The following is an 18,593-nucleotide window of genomic DNA, read 5'->3' on the forward strand; positions in this document are numbered from 1 at the left end:
ACTTTGACCAATTACTTTGCCAAAACAAAGAAGGAACAATATAATTCAAAATGAATTTACTTAAAAGTATGAAGAAAGAGTAGTGTAGAGAGATGAGAGTAACCATCGAGGATTGTTTTCTGTCCAGTGGCGTAATGGATCCTTGAGCTTGTTTCTTCCATTCTATCTTCACAATCTATCAAGGGTGTCTCAGGACTGGAGTATCCAGTTCAGACAAAGAGAACTCGCAGAAGAAAGATAATATTTGCAGCAGATGTAGATGATTTATAATCTGAGACAATCTACTTAAATCTGTTCAAAATTCTCCCCTACCCCTAACTGCCCACTTTGAACAGCTTAGTTTGCTTTTCCCAAGACTGCTCTTCATTAACTGCTTAAAATTTTGAGAGGTCATATTCATACTCTAGAGATTGCTGTTTGTTTGTGATTTTTGTGTGTTTTTGTTTTTTGTTTTATTTTTAACTGAATTTAAAAGGTTGTGCAAGTGTGTTGCAATTAAATATATCCATCTAATTGTCGAATGCTCCTAGATCAGTCACTTCTATCATTCTCAACCAACCCCCTCTCCAAGATTTATATCTGATTTATCAATTCCTTTATCATACGTGTACATTGAGTATTTTAGGTGTACTAGCCCCTTGTTCCATTTTTCATTCATTTCATGTCTTTACTATTATTTCTCTCTGCTTTCAACTTCCTAATAGTCATTCTGTTAAACTGTCTGTTAACAGTTTACAAGCTTTATATACATTCCATGGAATGTCAATGTTGCATATACTTGAACTGATGTCAGCTTACATTTCCATACTTCATTCATCTGCAGTAACTATTTGCAAGACTGGAGACGTGAAGCACCTAGACATGATTTTATTATTATCCATTTGGAAGATTAATCTTCAGTAAACAAGAAAGTTTAAAAATGTCTTAGAAAATATTCCTAACTACCAGCTTTTATAAATGGTTTTGTACAATGGTTTGTGATTATTTTATTTTACATGGGATAATACTTTCTACTACTTATAAGTTTTGGAAAAAGAAGAAAACTAAATTTACGACTATAGAGGAATATGATAGAAATAGAAGACAGATTTTATGTTTGTCACATCTCTGAAGAGTACCCAAATTCAAGACTTAAATTCATATTTCTTACTATGTTAGACAGATAGGGAAAACATAAAACAGCATATGATAAGGCAATTATTTGTGACTTTTTAAAATGTACCTTCTTAAGTGATTAAATTTACTTTATTAGCTAACTTTTGGGTTTGAAATATGGGAGGCTTATCTATTTAACACATTTCTGGAAGGCACCTACTGAACAACACAAATGGTAGGTGGTACTATTTCTACACTTTAATGAATCATTGAACCTTTTTGGCATTAGTGCTGGTTAAATAAATCAACTCTATTGTAACTTGCTCCCTACACTTGAAAAGCTTGTAATGTAAGTATCATCTACTTGTCAAATGTTATTTTGCTGAATGTGATTTTAAAAATTTTATTTGAAAAGGAATACACTTTCAGGAGATTAAATGGAGATTATCATTGGTTTGAGAATAACAACATTTTTATGCCACAGACCCAAGTTGTACTGAAATACCAGTGTTTTGAAGCCCTAATGATCTTCTCAATAATTGTTTTTCTGAATTACATTTGACCTCTAAGTCAAGTTTTCTGCTTCTTGGTAGACCAATTAAGGATTCCTTCCAGGACCTATTTTTTGGCCCACTTATTCTGGACCTAAATATTTCATTAGTCACTAGGGGGAGTATTAAAAATAATCTTATGACACTTTGTGATCTTGTTCACTCATATGGGCTGGTCATCTGTAAATTGAAAGTTTGAATTAGAGTACTTTCTCTCAGATTTTGTGATTTCATCTTTCGTTTTAAGTTGCCTTGCATTTTACAATTGCTTACTGCTAATTCTTGCATCTCAAGGAATTGGGGCCCTAAAATATGAGAAATGAGGAATTGAGATGTGTTTTCAATTACTTTCTGTTTGCCTGTTGCATGGGCCTAGGTGATCATGTAGGTAACTGGAACCTGGGATCCTAGGACTCAAGGGTCCTGCAGAAGAATAGTATTTTTTAGATATCATATCAGCAAAATTTGTGCATAATCAGTAGGAATGCTTCAAAAATATGAAGAAAATCATTTTGGGACAAGCGAGTTAAAACAATAAACAGAGCAGCAGAATAAAATCCATTATAGGTTAGAGGAAAACATTGTTTTTTTTCCATGTGAATTCAGAAGGACAAGAACACTTAGACGGAATCACAAGTTTATACCGAAGATATTGCATTGATACTAATTATATTCTAATGTATATTCTAAACATAATTGTTTATATTCCAATTCTACTTACTGTAATAAAGAAATACCAATTCATTTGTCAAATTATCAACTAATTCTAGTAAGTTTCACCATGTAAAATAAAAAAATCAGCACTTATAAAGATAAAATATATGACTATATATAAGATAATAAAAAAGGCACTTGTTATGCCTTGTTCTTTTGTGGTTAGGTTATCAAAGGCAACTCTGTTTTAAAGTATTATTCCATTATCTCTACCTCAGTGTTGGATAGAGTTAGAACTAAAGGTTTAATATTTTTGTAGATTTACAGCCTGGAGGCAAGAGGAAACATTGTGATTAAAACATTACCAATTTAAAGACTAATAACGAGGAGAAACATATGGACTTCTGCAACTATGAAAATATTTGATGATAGAAAGAGAATAGTGTAAGTTCCTGCCTACTTGGGTGATAGACAGGCCAGTACATTAGGTAATCATGCATATGAAATTTTTTTTCACCTTCTTGGCTTTAGCTACTTTTGAAATGGTAGGTATAGAAAATAATTATATTCTGATAAAATACCTTCTAGTCTGTACAGTATTGTCTGAACTGTTCGTCTCTCTGTGATCCCTTGTAACCAACATTTTTTTATTCCAGTAAGACAATCTAGGGTGTCAAGGTAAGATATTCTTGTTGGCCTGTTCTACATGCAAGAAGGGTAAAGGGTCAGATAGACATTTGTGTCAGTAAGACCTCATTTGGAAAATTTTCAGCTGCAGAAATTTAGAAGTAGCTCTTAAGCAAGGCTTACTTTGAATCCATTATCTCCACAAGTACTTGAAAAAGCCATCAACTTTGGACCTAACTATAAATATTTGAAAGTACGATCAAATCCCAAATGAAAAAGAGCTTCTGCATGGCAAAAGACATAGCTAGCAAGATTAATAATAATTAAGCCCACGGATTGGGAGAAGATATTCACTAGCCATACAACGGACAAGGGTCTCATATCTAAAATATACTTGGAACTCAAAAAATTAAATCCCCCAACAACAAATCCTCAAAGAAACAACTGCCCAATAAATAAGTGGGCTAAAGTCATGAAGAGAAACGTCTCTGAAGAAGAAAGAAGGATGGCCAATAGACACATGAAGAAATGCTCAACCTCCCTAGCCATAAAAGAAACGCAAATCAAAACAACATTGAGATATCACCTCACCCCAGTTAGAATGGCTATAATCAAGAACTCTAACAACAACAGATGCTGGAGAGGATGTGGACAGAAGGGAACCTTACTTCGTTGTTGGTGGGAGTGTAAACTTGTTCAACCAATTTGGAAAGCAGTATGGAGGTTCCTGAAAAGACGTCACATAGAGCTGGCCTATGACCCAGCAATCCCATTTTTGGACATTTACCCAAATGTTTACAAACAAAACCACACTAAAGCTACCAGCACAACTATGTTTATTGCAGCATTATTTACCATAGCTAAGATCAGGAACCAACCCAGATGTCCCTCAGTAGATGAATGGATCAAGAAAATGTGGTATATATACACAATGGAATTCTATGCTTCCATCAGAAAGAATGACATTTCCCCATTTGTTAGGAAATGGAAAGGTTTGGAAAAAATTATATTAAGTGAAGTAAGCCAAGCCCAAAGAAACATAGGTCCCATGTTTTCCCATATTTGCAATATCTAGTATATGTATGAGTCAAGCAGAAAAGGTCAGATAATGAGATGTTAGGAAAATGTTCCCTTAGATATGTATTTAAATGTGTTTTTCTTTCATGCATTTGATTCTAATGCATTTATAAGATTATTTCTTTGTTGCTTTATATGTCCCTCCCTCACAGTATAACCCCTGCTTTCACTATATTTGATGTCGGTATAATTTGTGGAGGAGATGGGGAAAACAAGTCGCTTAAGGATACAGGTGGACCCGTTGCAACTATGAAAAGTACAAGTTGTCATGTCGAAAACAAACTTTACAACTTTGGTGCGGGGGGGGGGGGGGGGGGAGGGAGTAGGGGGGGGGTGGGATTGGGTGGGGGGAGGCTGGGAAGGGATGTGAAGGGTAAACAAAGGAGGAGGCTGCAATGCTTGGTAAGAAATGTACTCATGGGCCGGGCGCTGGTGGCTCATGCCTGTAATCCTAGCTACTCAGGAGGCTGAGATCTGAGGATCGAGGTTCAAACCAGCCCGGGCAGGAGAGACCGTGAGACTCCTATCTCCAATAAACCACCAGAAAACCAGAAGTGGCGCTGTAGCTCAAGTGGTAGAGCGCTCGCTTTGAGCTGAAGAGCTGAGGGACAGCGCCCAGGCCCAGAGTTCAAGCACCACGACCGACAAAAAAAAAAAAAAGAAATGTACTCATTATTTTGCCCATGTAATTGTAACCCCTCTGTACAGTATGTTCACAAAAAATAATAAAAAAATAAAAATAAAAAAATAAAAATAAATAGTCATTGACAAAATATTGCAAATGTAAGCAATCGACAGAAAAATATAATTTTTTCCACTATTCCGAGAATTATAGGGAAATAAGATCAATAGCATTGTTAGGAACAATAAGGTTTTCTTGTTACAAATAGGCACACAAGGATATAAGCCTGTAAAAGATTGCATCATTAACTACTTAAATTTAGAGGATACTACATGTTTCAGCAGTGTATACACTAATTTCAATAAATGTTTAACATGGCACTTGCACAAGGATGATATGTAGATTTATGAAGTATTCCATATTTTTCATTCTTCAGATACAAGAAAAGAAAAGCAGTTATTAAAAAGTTGATTACAAAATTAGAAGTGTAACAATACACGTAATTCATATAATTAAAAGTAAGTTTGACATCAGTGTATTAAATCTTCACCTTAGAAAGGCCTTTACAAAACCTTTTACATAACCTTTACAAAACTTTTGAAATTTGACACCATCGATATTTTATCCCAAAAAAATCATACTATAAGGACCTAGGAAAAAAAGGAATCTTAAACTGTTTCTATATGGAATGCAATCTGAAAGGACACATTAATGAACCTACAAATTATAAAACAATGTAAAACTCAAAGTATATCTAGGAAGAATAAAATAGATTATGGACATTATACAAACATAGAATATAGAATATTTTAAAATATGCTTTTTTCAGACAATGACCAGAAATACTTTAGTTTCTTTACTACAGATAAGTTTAAATTACTTCTGATTGAAAAAATCACAAAGTCTGTAGATATCATTATAAATGTATACAAAACTTCTTGAATACATTTTGAAATCAAAGGCAAGCAATTTACTTGGAAGAATTCCACGGAATCCGTGAATTTTTACAGTAAGTGCCGGTGGCTCACGCCTGTAATGCTAGCTATTCAGGAGGATGAAACCTGAGGATTGAAGTTAAAAGCCAGCCCGGGCAGGAAAGTCCATAAGGCTCTTATCTTCAATAAACCAATAGAAAACTGGAAGTGAAGCAGTAGCTCAAGCTGTAGAACACTCGCCTTGAAATGAAGAGTACGGGGATAGCGCAAAGACCCAAAGTTCAAACCCCACAACCGTCCAAAAAAGGATATTGCTGTTATTTGGATTGTGAAAATATTTTGTATGTGCACAAAGTATGTACTGACATTTTTGAAATTTAAGAAACTTAACCGAACCATTAGGACTTAGGAGAACATTTTGTACAGCCTTCCACAACTTCAAAGATGTAGTGATACATATTTATCCTTTTGGGAATACCAAATGCAGTTTCTTCCAAGTTGTTTTTCAGGCCTGGTTTGACATAATGCTTCAACAGAAAGAGATCCAGCATATCTTTGCTATCTCAATTCTCAACAGCAAGGTGCAAGGGGGTCAAGAGGCCTTCAGTTTTGGCATTGGTATCTACATTATGATGAAGTAAGTAAGAAGCCACTCTGGCATTATTCCACATATATGCACTGTGAAGGGCTGTCCAGCCATCTACAGTTATTGCATGTGCCGCTTGAGCCACCAACTCACGGACAATGTCTAAGTGTCCACTGTTGGCTTCTCGATGAAGAGGGATATACTCATTGTCATACCTCGTATTCACATGAGTGGCATTTTTGAGAAATAGTCTCTGCACTGTAGTAAGCCGATTATTTTTGGCAGCCCAAAGAAGAAATTTGCTTGGATCCTTCTCCATTTTTTTCTTGCAATTGATACCATTCCTCACTTGTTCATCTTGTTCCTCATCATCATGAGTTGCCTAACCAATGACTTTGAGAGCCAGTAGGAATGAGGTGTCCATGTATTTCCCTAGTAGTTCACGTAGTTTGAACTGGTCAGAAATATCCAATGAACATTTGCACATGTTTTTTCACCATCATTTATATTCTCTTTTTGTCTTTTTACTATTCTAAATTATTCTAACTGGGGAATAGGGAATTGATGGAGAGAAGAGGAAAGATGTTCCTCGGTATTCAAAGGTACAGACTGAAAATGAGGACCAGTGGTCTCTTCAGGTTCAGCTTATTCTAGGAATGAGAAAATATGAAACAATGCCTTCTATTTAAATGATTTAAGAAATGGCAGAGCAGAAAGTGAAATGTTGCAACCAAAAATAAAAAAGCAAATTAAATTAAGATAATTATGAAGCAATCATATTATCTATGAGAACCATGAAAGAGAGAAAGGAAGAGAGAGACAGATGTGCAATGATTTAGTTAGCCACAAAATCCATACCTCTGATTAATTTATACAACAAACAAAATTTTATTTTTTGAAAAGTTGGAAATAGAATGTATGTATTTACTTGAAATTAGTACATACATTGTTAGTAGCTTACATAAAGAGAAATGGCTTTTACCAAATTACAGACAAGAATCTAAATCCTTAATAATTCTAGTAACAGATCTGACTGAAATCAGTTGAATCACACTTTTCCTGTACAATTAAAGAATATGTCCAGGCTAGGAAAGCAGCTAGAAAAGGCAGGCAGATTGTATCTGTGGCAAAACTTTGTGGAAAATGATATTGCCATTTGCGCTGGAAGTGTGATTCTGAACTATTGCTTGGTGATTCTGAATTATTGCTTTAATCATTATATTCTCCAAGAAGAAAAGGTGAGATTTAATTGATAGCAAATACTACAAATCCTCTTCGACTTGTAACTAAGCAACTTTAATCATGAAAATCACATGAAGACAATAAACAGGCCTGCATTTTAGATGAAAACAAGTGTCTTCAAAAAATCAAGGAATTTAAGTAGTCCTACGAAGGACTTCTATTTTACTACTGCATTATACATTTTTTCTAATGTTGGATAACAATAATTAATGGATCTATTAGAAAGCTCTTAAAGTTCATATGTTCAATAGTGATTTCTCATATTATATCATGGTATTTTTTGTTTATGGTCTTAAGAAGTTTTAAATTACTATCAAAGTATGTGCTTTAGATAACTATAGAGGAAAAAGTAGAAGCCACACTGTTGGCTCATGTCTTTAATCCTAGCTATTCAGAAAGATGAAATCTGAGGATTGTGATTTGAAGCCAATTCAAGCAAAAAATAATCATTAGATTCTGATTTGAAAGTAATCAGCAAAAGCTAGAAATGGAACTGTGGTACAAGATGTTAAATGCTAGCCTTGAGAAGACTAAAACGAAAAAACAACAAATTTTAGGACAGAGCCAAGCCCTGAGTTCAAACCTTAATATTAACACCAAACAAATGAATGAATGAATTAATTAAAATAAATTAAGTGGTCACATGTGGCAAAGCAAGCAAAATGTAACACCCGTAGTGACTGGATTGTGTATTATTTTGTAATAAGGAAAATTATCTTTTGTCCTAATTACTAATATTTTATTTGAACTTCTTTGTACAATAAATCCTGAATTTACCATGCATGTATATGTTTGTGTACATGTGCGCACATGTATGTGTATATGTGTGCGTGTGATGTGGCAATATTGCTTGCCAATGTGGACAAGTTGAGGCTAAAAAGAGCTAACTGTGTTGCAATATTTTATTTATCAGTGTTCTGTCATGTCATGTCAGTGGAACCACCCTTCTGTACAGTTTAGTTGTCAAATTATAACATCATCATAATCAAAGCATTTACAACATTAATTTAGATAAAAAGAGACCACATTCAGTTCTTACTATATGTTAGGTGAGAAGATACAGACATAATTAGGTAGCAAGTTATTGCCGTAAGATGATTGTCAGTACAAATATGTATTTGACCTGTTAAATTGTTTATACATTTAAGATATACTCATGGAGTGAGTTTGACCGACCAGATCACACAAGTATTACTTTCTGGTTATTTCTGTGCAGCACAAGGTGGATAAACTCTTTCCAGATTTCTTTTGAAAATAACTTCCTTTGTAAGTTCATATCTATTCTCACTAAGATAATCAACCCCATATTTATTAGGTTTGAATATCCCATCATATTGACTGAAAACCAGTATTGTGGAAATGCTTGTTAGATATACATTTCACAAACAAACAAACAAAAAGCATGTGTCACATCAAGAATGTGGATGCGTTTGAAGTTGTTTTGTAAATGCAAAGGGATCTTCACTAATGGCTCTTTTATGGAAGTAACTATCGCAACTTTAACTATCGCATTTTGGATATTTTTTCCAATATAAATAACATCCCAGAGTGAGTCGTAAATTACTGAAAAGCCTTTGAATATTTTAGTACTATTTCAGTTCATTGACTATATAGCTAAAGACATTTTTGAAATAAATATTGTTAAGATCAGAAAATGTAAGTAGGTATATAGGCTTTTTATGCATAATTTTATGAAAACTCAGATGTTATGAAAGTAAATGAAATAGAATAAAAGAATGTAAGTGAATTTGGTAAGCTAATTTTTGTTATAACTTTCTTTTCTATTAACACAGACCTTTGAATGTAGATGATGCATTATTTTCTTTGTGTCTCTCTACTTCAGTTAGTTTTAGAACTTTTATAATTTTAAGAGGGAATTTGCAGTATAAATAAAGGTCTTTTAAAATGATTAGGATTAATCTTGTGTTTTGTGTCCTATTCCCAAGAAAATGACTTATTTGCAAGTGCTAATACTTTATCATTATCATTAACGTTATCATTATCATAGAGAATTTTAAAAATGCAGTAGTATTGATGTCTTTTTAAAACAATTGTGTTCACAAATTGGAGAGTCTTTAATTCATGCTTAGGTCTTGGTGTCTATGATTTTTAACCTCTCATTCCTAACATTAATGATAGGTCAGACTGCATTTTGGGGTATATGAAAGGTAAAATATTTACCTGGAGCCAAAGCGATTTTTATGTCAGTCTTACTTTAATAATATTTTAAAGTAGTATATTTCTGTCAAAATGTTGTGTATAAAAAGCAATCAAAATACCTCTAATGGTAGGCAATTTAGGTGGGCTACAATATGGAAATGATTGGTCCATAAGACCTGCAATATGTTTCCATCAGGAATGACTGCCTGGGCAAGTCATTCTTTCAGTATGACAGTGTTAAACAGACATGGGGTCCCCAGGCAGTGCAGTGATGACACATGTGATAGAATGTGATTTCTAGTATTTTGAGCTAGAAATCAAGAATGTTATAGTTTAGCAGTACCTTTCACCAGCGAGGTATAAATTGCTTATGAACTTTTAGTTTTCATATTACAATTACCTGTTTAGTTTTTTTTTTTTTTTTGATCAGTCGTGGGGCTTGAACTCTGGGCTTGGGCGCTGTCCCTGCGCTCTTGGAATCAAGGTCAGTGCTCTACCGCTTGAGCCACAGTGCCACTTCCGGTTTACTAGAGGTTTATTAAAGATAAGAGTCTCATGGACTTTCCTGCCCGGGCTGGCTTTGAACTGGGATCCTCAGATCTCAGCCACCTGAATACTTAGGAATACAGGTGTGAGCTTCCAGCATCCGGCTTAGTTACCTATTTTCTAACAAAGATAAAGTGAAATATTATCAGAATATACACAAATAATTCTGGGATTTTTGCCTATAATTAGTAGGCAACGTGCTGGAATTTTAGTCATAAAATACAAAGAGGTTATTTGATATGGTGGAAATTGGCTGTAGGCTAACACTTACCATGTGTGCAATATTATACTAGTAATTCCAACTGTGAAGACTTCAGTATCATCATCTGAGAATTAAAAATAGAAATAGTTCCACTTTATGGGATTATTGTGAGGATTAAATTAGATACCATAGGTAAAGTACTTGGAAAAACAATCAGCATTTGATACTTCCTACCTGTTATTTTATCATGTGATGAATTCTTACATTTTCAATGTGATTTTTATATTGCATCTATTTAGGATATGCAATGTGATGTACTGATATTCATTGCGTTGTTCACTTTTCTGTCATTATAAGGAAAATACCTGCAAAGAAAATTTTTGAGGAGGAAACTATTATATTGACTCATGGTTTAAGGGAACACAGTTTAAGATTAGATGTCTACATTGTTTTTAATTAAATTTTAATTAAACGGTTGTATGAGGAATTTCCATTCAACAATCAGTTTATGAGTATAAGGGATCTTTACATACCTTTCCACATTCCACTTTCATTTTTTCAAGTTTCATACTATCTGCATTGAATGTTATGCCCTCACACTCTTCCTCCATAACACTATTTCTTCCCTTTGACTTTCCCTCACGTCTTCTGAGTGATAGTTTCCTGGTATTCATTTTGTGGGATTAAAAATTCAATTTTATAAGAAATTACACCTTTTAACTCCTCCTCTGTAAATAGTATGCTTTGGTTAATTCTGATGTGTAAACTTGCATAAAGTTCTAGCTTCCAAATACACGACAGAACATGGGTCCTTTATTTGTCTGGCTCTGACTTCGTTTATTTAACATATTTTTGGATCTATCCATTTCTTTGCAAATGATGTAACAATCTTCTCTATGGATAGGAGCAATCCAATTTTGTATATGTGCCACACTTTCTCCAACTAGTCCTCTGCCAAAGGGCATCTGGGCTGTTTCCATAACTTGGCTATGGTGAATAGTGCAACAGTGAACATGGTTGTGAAAGTGATTTTACTGTAACATTTTGGAAGAATTCATCACTGTTTTTCCAGGAGAAATCCTCTAGCCAATTTTACAGAATAAGTACATCCCACCCTTCATCTCCATCACAACGTTGTGCAAATCCTCAAAAACACACTACTTCCTATCAGTCTCAATAAGTTAAAACCACACGGTGCCCATATTCTTTCAATACATTTTTTTCATGATTGGACACATAATTTAGTGAGAACCTTCTATGTACTTTCGTAATGTGGGAATGAGAGACATGACAATAGATTTTATGTAAGAAATTTAATTAGCTATTATCATATTTAAAATAATTATCATTTCTGACTCATAACCTCACTTACTATTATATTAATCTTTATTTGATTACTTCATCTATCCCCTAAATTATAACAGTTGGTTTAAATACAAAGACAAAATATGTGGTTTGATTTTGACACTATCTGTGAGGATACACAATATGGGTAAATAAATGTATTGGAATTAATAGCCATTATCCATTTTGTTAAAGGAAAGATGGTTTTCACAAACTAATTCTCACAATTCATATTCCATTCAACAACAAGAAACATGTGACAATTCCCTTTGTTTTGCTCCTCATTAATGTTTGTTGCCATTTTATTTTATAATGAAGGATGATTTGAATATATTAAAATATTTCTTTCCATTTGCATTGATATGTACATACACACATATATTATACAGGTTATAATGATAATTTATAATTTCTGTAACTGTACAATTTACTAACTTATTAAAAACATCGATGTCTCATGCCTGGAATCCTGGTAACTCAGGAGGCTAAGATCTGACGATCAGGATTTGAAGCCATGCTGGGCAGGAAAGTCCATGAGCCTCTTATCTCCAAACAACCAACAGAAAATCAGAATTTGGACTGTGGCTCAAAGTAGTAGAGTGGTAGCATTGAGAGAAAAAGCTCAGGGACTTCACCCAGGCTCTTAGTTCAAGAACTAAAATCTACCAAAAAAATATTTAATTTACCTCTATGTAAGTAGAGTATTTCCATCACCCAAATGCACATCTATGCTCATTTGCAAGGTAACTCTGTTATGCCTGGAGTATCACATAAGATTTTCATTTAAGTAGAAAGCATTGCAACATGGGTTCACTCTATCTGTCTCATGGATTTTTCTCCACTCAAATACTCAAATCTTATTATTGTTCCAATTATGTAAAGTAATAGGTTTTTTCTTTAATACACATAATGTTAGAGTTTGAATTGGGTGTCTTGTGTCTCCTACATGGGTGTTCTTACCACTTTGTCATGCCCCAGCCCTAAATTATCCAGATTAATTTTCAGATAGAATCTGGCTTCCTACTTGGGTATGATCGTGGGCTCAGTCCACTTTATGTTATTCTTCCTTGAATTTAGAATAACAGGTGCCTGACATTGTGTACAGATCTTTCTGTTCAGTCTGGTATTTAACCACTATCCTCACAACAGAGCACTCCCATAGAGTCAGAATTTTCATAAGCTTATCATAGCTGATTGTACTGAATTAATTTGTGTTTTCTTGGGTTGTCTTGTTTCATTTGAATGTATGTGTTTAGTTCTTCCTTATTTTTCCTTTTGTTTCTTTCACTCCAGTTCTTACCAAAAGGGCTGAGAAACCAATTTTTCTTTCTCAAGATATTCAAGGTGAACATTATTTAGTCCAAAGAAATTTCAAAAATATTTAAAACACCTTCATATCTATGAATGACATATGAATGCTAAGAGCTGAGAAGGGTCTTTTTATTTTCAGAGCAGTCTTTGGCATACACAGACTGATCATGAATTTTATGAAGATGATAAAACTACAGATGCTTGCCAGGAGGAGAAAAACCTATTATTAATTGTTTGACAGAGGCTTCCTTTCTCGTGAAAGAAATATGCTGCTTTATGTACGATTTCAAAAAATCATATTGCTAGGAAGAACCTAAACAATCATCTAACACTACAGAGTTGAAGGAGCTGAACTGACCTCCTGAATAATTTCCTTTTGGATGAAATAAAAGCAGGCTTCCAAAAAGAGAGTAGATTTTAGAGAAACATAATGAGTTGTATGTAAATAGGTGCTTAGCTGATTTTGTTAATTGGTGAACAAATACAGGGAAATAAAGTACAGCAAGGTGAAAAAAATTAAGGACTCTGCATTGAAATACTCATTTGGGTGTGTATTTGTGGGTGTGCACACACACACGCATGTTCATGTGCTCATGCATGTATTCATCATTCCTGAGGCTTGATAGTGCCTGGGCACTAGCTCTAAGCTTCTGTGCCCAAGGATAGTGGTCTACCACTTGAGTCTCTGCTCCACTTCTGGTTTTTTGGAGATAATCGCATGTATTTTCATGAATGGACTGGCTTTGAACAGTGGTCTTCAGATCTCAGCCTCCAGAGTAGCAAGCTATGCTGATTCAGCCTCTGAGTAGGTAATTAAAATTCTGCCTGTCCTCTGTGCTTCACTGCTCTTTAATTCTTTGCCTGAGGTAATCACAAGTCTAAGTGATATATATGTCTAATTGCTTTAAAAATACTGTTACTGCTTGGCACCAGAACCCAGGCCAAATTTTAGTGGACTTCCATCTCTATCTATAGCTGGGTGCATTGGATCATTTCCACCATCCTGCACTACATAGAAACTAAGATTGGAAAGACTGCAGATCCAGGCCAGCCAAGGTAAGAAGCTCGATAAATTGGTATACAACTCTGATACCATTGATGAATGGAAGGCTAACAACAGATCAGGTGAATGTTCTTGTCGAAAGGGAAACCCTATCTTAAAGTTAAACACTGATATGATGCCAGCCTAGCAAGAATAATACCCCAAGTTGAAATCCCCACAATTTCCCACAACCAAAATAAGTATATACATTAACATCCAAAAACATAGTACAATCTGTTCTTTGCTCTAATATCATCTTTAACTGATTATGCTACGATGTCGCAGAATAGTTTCTTCATTAAACTTGTGATATATTTAAAAAGACCTAGAAAATTCTTTTTCAATTATTAAGTGCAAACGAATGGCAATTTGCCTCATTTCTTACATAATTGACTACCATTAAAAATTCACCTAATGATTATTATAGTAATTTATTATTCTGATTTATTACTTTACTGTGTAACAGTTTTTAAACTTTTTGAGCACTGCTGAAGTTTAAGTATTTAACTAGTATCATCAAAGTATATTCCTTGGGTACTTGGAGCAGTTTTTTACAAAGTTTTTAACAATTGCTTCTAAGAATTCTTGATTGGTATATTATTTTGTTTATTATTAAATTCAATTTAATTTTATCGTAAAGGTGATGTACACAAGGGTTAGTCACATAAGTAAGGTAATGAGTTCATTACTTATGGAAGGAATGTTGTTATCCCCGCCATCGATTTTTTTTCTACACTCAAACAACTGCTGATGCTTTTGCTGTTGCTATTGATCAATGGGTACTTTTGCTTTCATTATTCATGAATTTTATTATAACATTGATAGACAAATGGTTTACAGTTACTTAAGCCAACTAAAGAGTACACTTCATTTTATTTTCTAAATTTCAAGATTTGAACTTAATAACTTATTTTCTTTTGTTTCTTTAGGGTGCTTTTCTCAGAGTTGTAGGATTAGTTAATTTACTTGTGAATGATTTTTACACATGTAAATAATTCAGACACGTATATTTTGCTTTTAAAATATTTAACATGTGAATATTTAAAATTATTTTCTCAATTTTTGTATGGTTGGTGAATTTAAATAAATTTATTTTCTTATATTTCTAAAGATATTTTTCCATGTAACAAATACTTTCTGTATTTTCAAGAAGCACATACTTTATTAAGAAAGGCTTCATTACCTGGTCATTTTTTTGTAAATATTTGTACTTGAATTTAAAAAGTTTGAGCTGGGCATGGTGATTTGTAGCTTTCATTTTCTACCTAGGGTAGGAACTGCATATAGGTTTGTAATTCGCGAGAACTTGAGAAACTATGAGATCTTATTATAAAAAATATCCAGAGTGAAATGATTAGAGATATAGCAATCCCTAGTGAGATATAGAACACCTGGTTTTCATATTCTAAATTTTAAGTTAAAACACCAATAACATCAATCTTTTGTCAAAATAAAAGGATACCTGTTTCAAAATGGTTATTATTTAAAACTGGTTTGCAAAGGTTCTCCAGTCTTCTATTTCTTAATTTTCAATTTACTTAATCTATAAGAATTCAAGTATATTGTGACTATTTTATTTCTACTAAACTTTTAAATAGTATGAGCAATATTATTTCATATATTAACCTACTTTTACTATTAGTGATAAATTCCTCTGTTTAATATGATAATATCAATATTCCAAATGTGTGTATGTGGTGTGTGTGTGTGTCTGTGTGGGTTTATGTGTTTGTATGTGTGTGTGTGCTTTCTGTGTACTTTGTAATCCTTGGCAGATCACACCATTGTTACACATATGCTAGGCTAAGGTTTTACCACTGAACTCTACAGTTTAGATAAAATGTAAATAGTGTTTTAAATTATGACTTCTAAATTTTCATTCCTAGTATGTTTTATCAAAATTATATATGATAAAATGTGATCCATAGTCTATCCACGTTAGCGATTTGCATTGTTATTGCATTGTTATATAGAATATTTCCACTGCCTTTCCATTTCCAAACTCTTGCCTTTCTTATTGATAAAGGTTTTACTTTCCTTTATTTCTTTCTTCATTCTTTTTGCCTTTAGAGTTTACCCATTCTTTCTCTTATTTCTTTGGAATTTAATTATCATATTCTATTACAGTTTCTTTATATTGTAACATGTCCATACAATGCTTTATTTTTTGCACCTTCTCTGACTCTCAGTCCACACTACTAGGTGTATTAAAAAGAAACTTGATTCAGAACACTTTGATTATTATCCTCCTTCTCTTCTTTAAAGTCTTTCTGTCTTTTGAAACACAATAACAATGACATACAGCTCCTATGTGGTTCATCATTCTACCCCCTCTCACTCTCCTCTGTATTACAATTCAAGTCATTATCATTCAGCTTTATTATGCTATAGTGTTATCTAAATCTTAACTCATTCCTAAATTAATTTTAGATGCTTCAAGCATTCTCTAAAGACATTTTTCTATATATAATATTTGGGTTCTTGTGTTTCACAAGGTACAAAATATGAGTGACTAGCAAACATCTAGATATTTCTGTAGAATATTGGTCCACCTGCTCAATAAACTTGTATGTAAATTGAAGAAGTACAGGTCAGTCAGAACAATCTTGTAAAATGGTGTAGCTTGAGCCCTCATACTAGATTTGAATCTTATTACTATGTTTAGTAGTGAAGACAACATAGCTCTACTATAAGAAACGACACATAGAAGAATGTAAGACATTTATCAAAATAAATTCATAGTTTTATGGTGAATAGATTTTTAAAAGGATGCCATGACTTTATGAAATAAAAATAGAATCTTAAATGGGTGTATTGGCACTGTGACCTCTATAGATTTAAAGAACGATCTTAGACTATTACCTCAAACCATATACAAAAATTAAAAATAAAAAATGATTATCAAACTAAGTGTGAAATATAAAAACCTATAAAACATAAATGTAAAAATTTACAACATTGCATCCGTGAAGGTTTCTAAAAATTTGACATGGAAAACATTACTGGCTAAAGAAAAGCAAGAATAAACTGGTTAATATCAACTGATAACCTTTCATAATTCTATGAAAGAAGTGAAAACATATCCAACAGATAGACGGCACACATTTGTTAATGCTATAATATTAACGCTACAATGATCCTGAGAATTAGGTACTTTTATATCTTCTAATTCTATGTAAGTATTTTCCTGAACATGATATTTCTTTAAAGAACGTATGTAAATTAATAGTCAATTGGAGGAGCCTATGAATTAAGCTCCTGTTTAGTATCTAAGAAAAATTAAAAAGAAAACTCACTAATATGACCATCATATAAAAAGATGACACAAAATATAGTAATGCATTTGTGGAGAAATTGATATAGTCCACATAGCAGAATGATTTGTATAATACTGCAATTATTTTAGGAAGCAAGTTTTCAAGTCTTCAAAAGGTTAAAGAGAATTGTATAGGATCCAGCCATTACACTTACATGTATATATTAAAGAGAAGTGAAATCTTTTTTGGGCAAGGAATGTAGTTCATTGACAGTGGCCTTGAATATTATGTGTGAGACCCTGGAAATAATCTCTCAAAACAAATTTTGAAAAGACACACTATAGAGGATGTATGCTGGACAAATTCCTGTAATTGAATTTTATATGTATTTTAATGTCTGTTCTAAAATTACAGCATTTCTATTTGAAGAAATGCAAGTTTGTAAAAATTAGGCTTGGAAAACCTATGATCGTACCATTCATTTCCAAAGCACTAAAATATATACAATAAAAGGAGATAATTTATGCATGAGAATTTCATGTAAGCAAAAAATAACTATTGTTAAAAATACTTCACACAGATTGCAGAATACCTAAAAAGATGTTTTCGGTGTTGGCTAAAAATTCTTTGTAAACTACAGCTTTTGAAACAAAGATGTGATTTCTGTTTATTTTGGGGTTTTTGGTTGTTATTTTGAGTTTAGGCAGAGATAACTCAATCAAAAAGTGTATGTGATAAATGGAATATCTAGGAATTATGCATCACTTATAAGTAATTGATAACCTTTTCTGGAAGAAACTGTTAGCAAATGACAAAAGACCCAAATCTATGCATCTGCATTTTATGAAAATCATATGTCACTTGCTCAATCAAAGTGCTTTTCTCTACTTTGCTAGGAAAAAGTATTCTCAAGATAAGAGCCAATATCAGTGAAAAGAAACAAAATACACAATTGTCTTGATTTATTTGTGAAAATAACAAATGAAACAAAATAATTCCACTTAAGGGACTCCAATATTAGTATCTATGAAGAAGTTCCTGAATGCCAACATCCACTGAATTTTTGAAATTTTAATTTCTACCAACATATGAAAATTTGAACAAGCAAACAAATATAGTCTTGGAGCAAACCAGTCTTGGAATAATTTTCTTAATTTTTTTGAAATTACAAAAGAATTGATACCATTATGAAAATGATCCTTTCCTATGGAAATCATTTAAAAATGTTTAACACTTACTATATTTCCAATACCAAAGAAGAGTAATTTTATATAATCATTACAAATATCATTTTATTACTATCATAAAATAGAATAAAAGATCAGTCCCAATATATAATCAT

The 18,593-nt window shown here is 33.0% G+C and overlaps 1 pseudogene; it reads left to right on the plus strand.

Annotated features, from left to right (window-relative positions):
- The first annotated feature begins 4,953 nt into the window (after positions 1–4,953).
- LOC122124764 lies at positions 4,954–5,052 on the plus strand (annotated as a pseudogene).
- The last annotated feature ends 13,541 nt before the right edge of the window (positions 5,053–18,593 follow it).

Source organism: Dipodomys spectabilis, unplaced genomic scaffold, assembly GCF_019054845.1.
Source record: "Dipodomys spectabilis isolate Male_0828 unplaced genomic scaffold, ASM1905484v1 ptg000242l, whole genome shotgun sequence".
Lineage (NCBI taxonomy): Eukaryota > Metazoa > Chordata > Mammalia > Rodentia > Heteromyidae > Dipodomys > Dipodomys spectabilis.